This window comes from Mus caroli, chromosome 1 (assembly GCF_900094665.2).
Source record: "Mus caroli chromosome 1, CAROLI_EIJ_v1.1, whole genome shotgun sequence".
Lineage (NCBI taxonomy): Eukaryota > Metazoa > Chordata > Mammalia > Rodentia > Muridae > Mus > Mus caroli.
The window spans coordinates 101,384,988-101,394,964 of record NC_034570.1 but is presented as its reverse complement, the minus strand read 5'-3'; the positions used below and the strand labels follow the sequence as shown (position 1 = coordinate 101,394,964).

At 39.4% G+C, this 9,977-nt stretch overlaps 1 pseudogene; it reads left to right on the top strand.

Moving 5' to 3' along the window:
• Positions 1-1,272: 1,272 nt before the first annotated feature.
• Positions 1,273-2,437, top strand: LOC110305360 (annotated as a pseudogene).
• Positions 2,438-9,977: the final 7,540 nt, after the last annotated feature.

Sequence of the window (9,977 nt, the reverse complement as noted above, 5' to 3'; positions counted from 1 at the left end):
GAGAGAGTGAGAGAGAGCAAGGAGGGGTCAAACAGCCCCTTTTAAAGTGAGCTGCTATCTTTTCTGTTGCTAGGTAACTGGGGAGAGTTTAGCCTGAAGGTCAGAAGCTTGGGACATTGCCTACATGACTTCTAGCCATGCTTCTCTTGTGGGGTCTGTGGGGTCCAGTAACTTAAGCAGGAGCCAGAGTTCCAGGAGCATGAGAGAACTCCTTCAGTCCCATGTAGGTAAATTATGACCACAAGGTCCCAGGATTCAGCATCTCAGCTCAACTGGAGACCAGCCTGTCTGTGCATAGCCCAATGCCCCACAACCAAGTAGAAAGAAAATGAATCAACAAAACCAGGAGCTGGTTCTTTCAAAAAATGAACAAGATAGATAAATCCTTAGCCAGACTAACCAGAGGGCACAGAGACTATCCAAATTAACAAAATCAGAAATAAAAAGGGATATATAACATCAGACACTGAGGAAATTCAGAAAATCATCAGATCCTACTACAAAAGTCTATATTCAGCAAAACTGGAAAATCTGAAAAAATAGACAATTTTCTAAACAGATACCAAATACCAAAATTAAATAAGAGTCAGATAAACCATCCAAACAGTCCCATAACCTCAAAAGAAATAGAAGCATTCACTAAAAGTCTCCCAGCTCAAAAAAGCTCAGGACCGACTGGGTTTAGTGCAGAATTGTATTAGACCTTCAAAGAAGAACTAATACCAATACTCTTCAAACTATTACAGAAAATAGAAACAGAAGGAACACTACCCAACTATGAAGCCACAGTTATGCTGCATATTCTCCCTTGAAGATGGAACATTTTTTGTCTAATCAGGAACTTTGCACAATTTCCTTTCAGAGAGGAGTTCATAAGAGATTTTTTTCTACTTCTGTCATGTTTAATGTTCCAAATAAAATTTAAAAAGTGGTTGAGTGCATATTACTTTTAGTTTCCTAAGATATCATGTATATTTAAGAGGCATTGACTTTTATAAATTATTTTGATGACTTAAAAAAATGTCAATACTGCTTGTATATTTTAAAATAAATTTTATTATTTTAATAAAATACCACATATCTAGTTAGAATTAGATAAAAGGTGAGTTGTGCTTTAGAAGATTGGTAGAAAATATTTGTTAAAATTTATCTTAATTATTTTTAAATATGAGAAAAAATAAATAAAATTTAGGTTTAAAAAAAAGGAAAAGAAAAATAGATCGTGATGAACTCCTGTCATGGTCTCTTGCTTTGCTCTCCTCTCCAGACAAGATGAACTTTACTACCTACTCCACTACCTTCTCTATCAACTCTATGCAGACTCCCAGCCAGCGGGTCTGGCCTGCCAGCAGTACAGCCAGCATCTATGCAGGTGCTGGCGGCTACAGGTCCAGCACGAGGAGACCATGCAAGACCTGAACCACCGCCTAGCCAGTTACCTAGACAAGGTAAAGAGAACAGGAGACTGGAGAGCAAAATCCAGGAACATCTGAAGAAGAAGGGGCCCCAGGGTGTCAAGAGACTGAGGCCACTACTTCAAGACCGTTGAAGACCTGAGGGCTCAGATCTTTACGAATTCGGTGGACACTGCCGCATCATCCTGCAGATTGCCAATGCCTGTCTTGCCACTGATGACTTTAGAGTCAAGTATGAGACAGAACTGGCCAAGCGCCAGTCTGTGGAGAGTAACATCTATGGACTCCACAAGGTGGTAGATGACACCAATATCACAAGGTTGCAGCTAGAGACAGAAATTGAAGCACTCAAGGAAGAACTGCTGTTCATGAAGACGAATCATGAGCAGGCAGTCCAAGTTCTGGAAGCCCAGATTGCCAGTTCTGGGTTGACTGTAGAAGTGGATGCTCCCAAATCTCAGGACCTCAGTAAGATCATGGCGGACATCGGCTCCCAGTATGAAGCTCTGGCTCAGAAGAACTGTGAGGAACTGGATAAGTACTTATCTCAGCAGATTGAGGAGAGTACCACAGTTTTCATCACCAAGTCTCCCGAAAGCAGGGACGCTGAGACCACACTCAGGGAGCTGAGGTGCACACTCCAGACCTTGGAGATTGACCTGGAATTCATAAAAAACCAGAAAATCAACTTGGAGAACAGCCTTGGGGATGTGGGGGCCCAATACAAGGCATAGATGGAGCAAGTCAATGGGGTCCTTCTGCATCTGAATTCACAGCTGGCACAAGCTCAGGCAGAGTGGCAGCTACAGACCCAGGAATATGAAGCCCTGTTGAACATCAAGGTCAAACTTTAGGTAGAGATCACCATCTACCACAGCTTGCTGGAGGATGGACATTTCAGTCTCAGTGATGCCATGGACTCTATCAACTACATGTAAACTGTACAGAAGATAACTATCCATAAGATCATGGATGGCAAAGTCGTGTCTGAGACTAATTACACCAGAGTTGTGAGGCACTGAGACAAAGGAGGGAACCCCTTGGGACGAGGATCCACAAAAAAGATGAGAGTTCACTGGAAAAATAGATAGATGATAGATAGATAGATAGATAGATAGATAGATAGATAGATAGATAGATAGATAGATAGATAAGGAGGGCATGGAAAGGCAGCATCCTTTACAGCTCCTCCTTGAAGGACTGTTTAGAGGGGTGGTGCAGGAGGAGATGGATGATGTAGTTTCTCTTCCTTCATATCCTTGCACATTTTGGTAACAAGGCAAGAACTGTTTATTGTCAATAGAGAAAACATTTAAGTCTTCTAGGAGGTCTTGCCAAACAACCACATAATGTATTTGGTCCTGCTGGCCAAATTAAGTTTTAGAAATGACTATCTCAATCTCTTGGACCAATCTCAGGTCAAAGGATTCTTCTGGGGGCCCAGATGGTGTTGAAGGTGGGACATTCTGACCTGCAGGATATAGTAGGAATAGCCTGTCCCATGGTAATATATCTTGCTTGTCAAGTCATCCCATCAAAGTCACTTCCTAACAAGAAACACAAATATAAAACATAAAAAGATAAAATTTTCCTCTCTGTCAGGCAGAAATGAGAAACAACCAGAAACGTGGCACTTCTACAAACGAAACCTCTTTGTAACACAATAAAATGTAAGTCCAACTTTTCCTCTCTGCAACACAAATTCAGGGCATTTTTTCCACAACAGAATTACAAATATGGCAAGATTTTGAATTTGTGTACAGAGAAAGACACCAGGCAGAAACAGGAACTAACCAGAAGATGGCAATGAAAAAAGAGTGATGTGGTACCATTCAGTTACCAGGCAGAGTGGAAAAATGACCAGAAGATGGTCATCATACACAAAAGAGATGTGGCAGGACTCACAGTTTGTGAACAGAGAAAGACCACAGTACTGAACCTGAACAGGTGTTAAAAACCAAAGTCACCACAGTATGGCTCAGATCCAGAAGGACTGCACAGATGCACCTGCCACCAGGCACACTTGCCACCAGGTACACCTGCCACCAGGCATAATCCTTCCATGGAGCACCACCAGCATTGAGACCCTCCAAGTTGGTAGTCTTGAAGGTCATGGAGAACTTCCCTAACTGTGCACCAAAATGCAGTGCTGGTAAAGTGTTCGTGAACCCCAAAGTCCAATGAGAAGCTTATCTTACACAATCATATAAGGTCCAGCCCACCTCTGATCTATAGGAAGGTTTTGGTGGAAAAGACCCCTGAACACTTTTGGGGCAAGATTTAATAGAAAGTTGTAAGTGAGGGGTAAGTGTTTCTATCCTGACAAGCATGAAACAGGAGGGGTACTTTGGCTTTTAGCATAATTAGCTGGTGCTGGGAGTCAAACCATAAACTGAACTTCTGCTTCCCTCTACATTGTTGGTTGCTAGGCAGGGACAGGCTTATAAACTGAGGGTGTAGATTTGTCAGGGAAAAATCTGAAAACACTGGATTTGTTAGGGGAAATTAAACTGGGGATAGAGGCCTTATGGGTTTAGCCTAGACACTGGAGGTAGCCTTAATTGTAGGTACAGGGCTGTCAGTTTTCCTGAGTTTAAACTTAGGTCAGATTCTCTAAAATGGAGTCTGAATTTAAAAGATTTGGTCTCTTAAAAGAGCACCACCGAGTTCCTTCTACAATGACACACAAACTATTATACATAAACTGCACAAATACCTAACAAAACTTCAGACCAATATTACTTATACAAATGGGAAAAAAATAAAACCTCAATATATTTATCCCAAACTGAATCCAAGGATATATGAAAATATCATTCACCATGTTTTAATAGGCTTTGACCAAGGGATGTAGGGAGGGTTCAATATGAAAATCCAACAACATAATAATCCACTAAAAAAAAAAAAAAAAAAAAAAAAAAAAAAAAAAAAACCCCAAAAAAAAAAAAAAAAAAAAAAAACTCAAAGACAAGAAACCCCATGATCAACATCATTAGATACTGAAAATTCTTTTGACAAAATATAACACCCCTTCATCTTTAAAGTCTTGGGGAGATCTGGATTTCATGGCACATACCTAAAAATAATAAAAGCTATATATAGCAAACCAAGAGATAACATCAAATTTAAGAGAGAGAAACATGAATCAATATCACTAAAATTGGGGGCAAGAAAATGCTGTCTACTCTCTCCCTATCTATGCAACATAATACTCAAAGTTAAAGCTATTAGCAATTAGACAACCAAAGAAGATCAAGTGGATACAAATTTGAAAGTAATAAGTCAAAATATCACTATTTGCAAATAGTATAGATAAGTGAACCCCAAAATTCTACCAGAGTACTCCTACAGCTAATAAACAAGTTTAGAAAAGAGTATAGATATAAAATTAACTCAAATTAGTGGCCTCCCTTTATACAAATGATGAATTTCCTGAGACAGAAATTAGAGAAACAACACCCGTCACAATAGCTACAAACAGTATAAAATATCTTGGTCTAACTCTAACAAATCAATTGAAATATCTATAAGACAAGAACTTTAAGTCCCTAAGGAAAGAGATGAAAGAAGAAATCAGAAGATGGAAAGATCACTCATGCTCATGGATCGATAGAATTAATATAGTAAAAATGACCATCTTAGCAAAATCAACCTACAGATTCAATGTAATCCCCATCAAAATTTCTACATAGATCTTCACAAACAAGGGAAGAGCAGTTCTCCACTTCATATGGGAAAATGACAAAAAAATACTCATTGATAAGTGGGTATTAGTCAAAAAATACAGAATATCCATGATACAACTCACAGACCACATGAAGTTTATTAAGTAGGAAAGCCCATGTGAGGATGCCTCAATCCAACTCAGAAGTGAGAACAATTAACCACAGGACACTGTGGGAGGGAGAAACATGTGTGGGAGATGGGGGAATAAGAAAAACTAGGGGCTGAATTAGGTAGGGGAGGGGCAGACAGTAGAGAGGCCCAGATGGACAAGACAATTATTGGAAATATGCAACTCAGATGGGTAGAGGACAGACAGAAAGGTGAGAGGCTAGGAGAACTTAATGGGTATGACTCCCAAAATGCTCAACAGTGGAAATATGGAACCTGAAGAGACCACATTCAGTAGATACACAGGGCCTTCAGTGAAAGGATGGGACCACCCATCTATCTTCAAATTTTAAGCCTAGAATTATTTCTGTCTAAAGAAAATGCAGGGACAAAAATGGAGCAGAGACTGAAGTAATTGCCACCCAGGGACAGGCCCAGCTTGTGATACATAAATGTGCAAGCACCAAACCCTGACACTATTACTGATGCTTTGTTGTGCTTGCAGACATGAGCCTAGCATGGCTGTCTTCTGAGAGGCTCTATCAGCAGCTGAGCAAGACAGATGCAGAAACTTACAAACAACTATTGGACTGATGTCAGGGACCCCTATGAAAGAGTTAGGGGAAGGAATGAAGGAGCTGAAGGGGAAGGCAATCCCAGAGGAAGAAAAACAGTAAGTATCATCTAACCCGGACCCTTAAAAGCATCCAGAGACTAAGCCACCAACCAAAGAGCATACAGGTGCTGGCCCATGGCCTCTAGCACATATGTAGCATAGGGATGCCTTTCCTGGTCTCAGTGAGAGAGGATGTGCCTAATCTTGTAAGAGTTTATGTGCCTTTGATTCTGGGAGGATGAGGTGGTGGTGGGTATGTAGGTGAGGAGGTACACTCTCAGTATCCAAGTGGAGTGGAAATAGGATGAAAAATCTGGAAGGGGACCAGGAAAGTATGTAAAATTTGGAATGTAAGGAAATAAAGTAATTTAACATAGCATAATTTTAAAAATGAAAAATAATGCTTTTTTTAAAAAGTAGTTCCAAAAGCAATGGAGCAGAATATAGAAAAATGGTAAACAGAATAATCTCCAACAACAGTTCTTTGAAAACAAATTTGGTACGGAGCTAAACAGAAAATTCTCAAGAGTAATCTTGAGTGGTTTAAAAACACCTAAAGAAATGTTCAAAGTCTTTAGTTGTCAGTGACATGCAAATCAAAAAGACTAGGAGATTCCACCTTACACCCACCAGAACTGTAAGATAAAAAACTCAAAGTGTGCAGCACATGCTGGCCAGATTGTAGAGCAAGGGGAAGACTTCTTTCCTGAAAGCAGGAATTCAAACTTTTACAATCACTCTGGAAATCTGTTTGTCAGGGTGATGATTCGTATATGCTTGACCCAAGAAGTGATACAATTAGGAGGTGGACTGTGTTACTGTACACATGGACTTTAGGACCCTGATCCTGTCTTCCTGGAAGCCAATTTCTTCCTAGCAGCCTTCAGATGAAGTATTCCTGACTGAAAACTGCCATGCTTTCACATTGATAATAATGGACTGAACCTCTGACCCTGTAAGCCATCCCTAATTAAATGTTGTCCTTTATAAGAGTGTCCTTGGTCATGGTGTCTGTTCACCATGTTAGCAGTAAAACCCTAAGGCAGGTATTTTCTCAGAAGAATCAGAATAGTTCTACCTAAAGATCCAGATATACCACTCCATGGCATATATCAGACAGATGCTCCACCACCCTACAAGGACACATGTTCAGTTATGTTCATAGCAGTTTTATTCACTATAGAAAGAAACTGGATACAACCTAGATGTCCCTTAATTAAATAATGGATACAGAAAATATTGTACATCTACATAATAGAATACTACTCAGTTATTTAAAAACAGGGACATCATGAATTTCACAGGCAAGTGGAGGGAACTAGAAAATTTCCAAGTGCAGAATCCCGAGGCAAAGGACACGCATGGGATGTGCTCAGTTATAAAAGGATATTAGCTATGAAGTATAGGATAGCCATGCTATAATTAATAGACCCCAAAAAGCCAAATAACAAGGAGGGCACAAATATGGTTGAATCTTTCTCAGAATTGGAAACAGAATAGATATTTGATGTTAAGGGAATGAGGGAACTGGGTGGAAAAGGGGATAAAAGGGGAGCAGGACAGGGAGAAGATCATGTAAGTTCAGGGTAGAGAGAAGAGAGATTGGGTGTGGGAAGAGGTAATCTCTAGAATATATCAGAGAACTGGAATAAGAAGTGTCTCCTTTCATGGTTTATGGAAGCGACTCTCTCTGAGACCCCTAGTAGTGAGAGATCTGAATCATAAAGTAAAGTGACCATTTCCTGTAGCCAGGCATGAATCCCAGTGAAAGGTTAAGGGCAGTAACCTGCCCACAAAACCTTAGATTCAAAATGTGTCCTGCCTACAAAATGTACAGGAAAAAAGATAGAACACATACCAAGGGAAAGACCAATCAATTGACAGTCCCGAACTGAGACCCACCCTACAGACAAGAACCAATCCCTGAAACTGTTAATGTTTGTCTTTTATGCTTGCAGTCAGGAGCCTAGCATAAATATTCTCTCAGAAGCTCCAACTAGTAGTCAATGGAAAGAAGCAGAGCCTTACATCAAAACATTAGGTGGAGCTGGGGGAATCATAGAGAAGAGTTGTGAGAAGGATTTTGGAATGAGAAGATGACTGAGACTCCACAGGAAGACCAACAGTAGCCAAGAAACCCAAAGAAACAAACAAGAAAAAACACACAGTTATATGGAATTAGTTTTTTGTCTTTAAATTCCATTAATAAATATTCTATTGATCACGATAGCTGGGTTTTTTTTTGTGCCAATATCATATATTTTGATTACTTTAGTTCTTCGGTCTAATTTGATGTTGGAGATGTTTATGGTTCCAGGAGTTATATGATTATTCAGAATTTATTTTAGCTATCCTAGATTTGTTCTGTTTTATTATATGGTATTCTAAGAAGACTTATAGGTGTATTTATATTAATTATCTGATCTTGATTTTAGTTTGGTAGGGGGTGATACATATGAAGAAAATGACTCACATTTTAGATAATATCTTTTTTCCGTTTTTTATTTTTATATTTTCTTTGTTTACATTTCAAATATTATCTCCCTAGTTCCCTTTCTGAAAATTTCCTATCTCCTCCCCCCACCCCCTCCTCCCAAACCCACCCACTCCCACTTCCTGGCCCAGGCATTCCCCTATACTTGGGCATAAAACCTTCACAAGACTAAGGGCCTTTCCTCCCACTGATAGCCGAGTGCTACAACATCCTCTGCTACATATGCAGCTAGAGCCATCAATCCCACCATGTGTTTCTTTGATTGGTGGTTTAGTCCCAGGGAGCTCTGGAGTTACTGGTTAGTTCATATTGTTGTTCCTCCTATGGGGCTGCAAACCCCTTAAGCTCCTTGTTTACTTTCAAAAGCTCCTTCATTGGGGACCCGGTGCTCCATCTAATGAATGGCTGTGAGCATTTATTTCTGTATTAGTCAGGCACAGGCAGAGCCTCTCAGGAAACAGCTATATCAGGCTCCTGTCAGCAAGTTCTTGTAGGCATCTGAAATAGTGTCTGTGTTTGGTGGTTGTTTATGGGATGGATCCACAGGTATGACAGTGTATTAGTCAGGGTTCTCTGAATTTATGGATAGTCTCTATATGGTAAAAGAATTTATTGATGACTTACAGTCTGCAGCCCAATTCCTAACAATGGTTCAGTTGCAGCTGTGAATGGAAGTCCAAGGATCTAGCAGTTACTCAGTCTCACACAGCAAGCAGTCGAAGGAGCAAGAGCAAGAGTCCCTTCTTCCAATGTCCTTATATTGTCTCCAGCAGAAGGTATAGCCCAGTTTCTGGCAGTTTCTGGATGGTCATTCCTTCAGTCTCTGCTCTGAACTTTGTCTCTGTAACTCCTTCCTGGGTATTTTGTTCCCCCATCTAAGACGGATCGAAGTATCCACACTTCGGTCTTTTATCTTCTTGAGTTTCAAGTGTTTTGCAAATTGTATCTTGGATATTCTGTGCTTCTGAGCTAATATCTACTTATCAATGAGTGCATATTATGTGTGTTCTTTTGTGATTGGGTTACCTCACTTAGGATGATATCTAAAATCCAGTCCAGTACCTGAGTTTTAATTATGTCCTTATGATTATCTGGATTTTCCAGATATATGTTGTTATGTGACACATTTTTTCTATAATTTTTATTTTACATATTTCTCTCTATTTTTAATCAAAATTTCCAAGGCTTTGTCAATATTATTGACTTCCTCAAACAACTGTTTTTATTTAGTTGATTCATTGTGTATTGATTCTGTTTTAATTTTTGTCTTTCTTTTTTGTTTGTTTACTTCAGTTTCGAATTTGATTATTTTTTGCTTCCTGCTCATTTTGGGTATAATTAATTATTTTTATTCTAGCTTTCATGTATTCTGTTAAACCCTCTCTCTCTCTCTCTCTCTCTCTCTCTCTCTCTCTCTCTCTCTCTGTCTGTCTGTCTGTCTGCCTGCATTTACTCTAAATAGGCATTTAGTTTTTCTCTGAACATAGGCGTTTAATGCTATAATTTGGCCTTTTTGAAACAAATTAATTTTGTTCCATAAGTTTAGGTTTCTTGTTTATTAATACTTCACTCAATTCTAGAAAGTATTTTATTTCTTTCTGAATTTCTTTCTTGACCC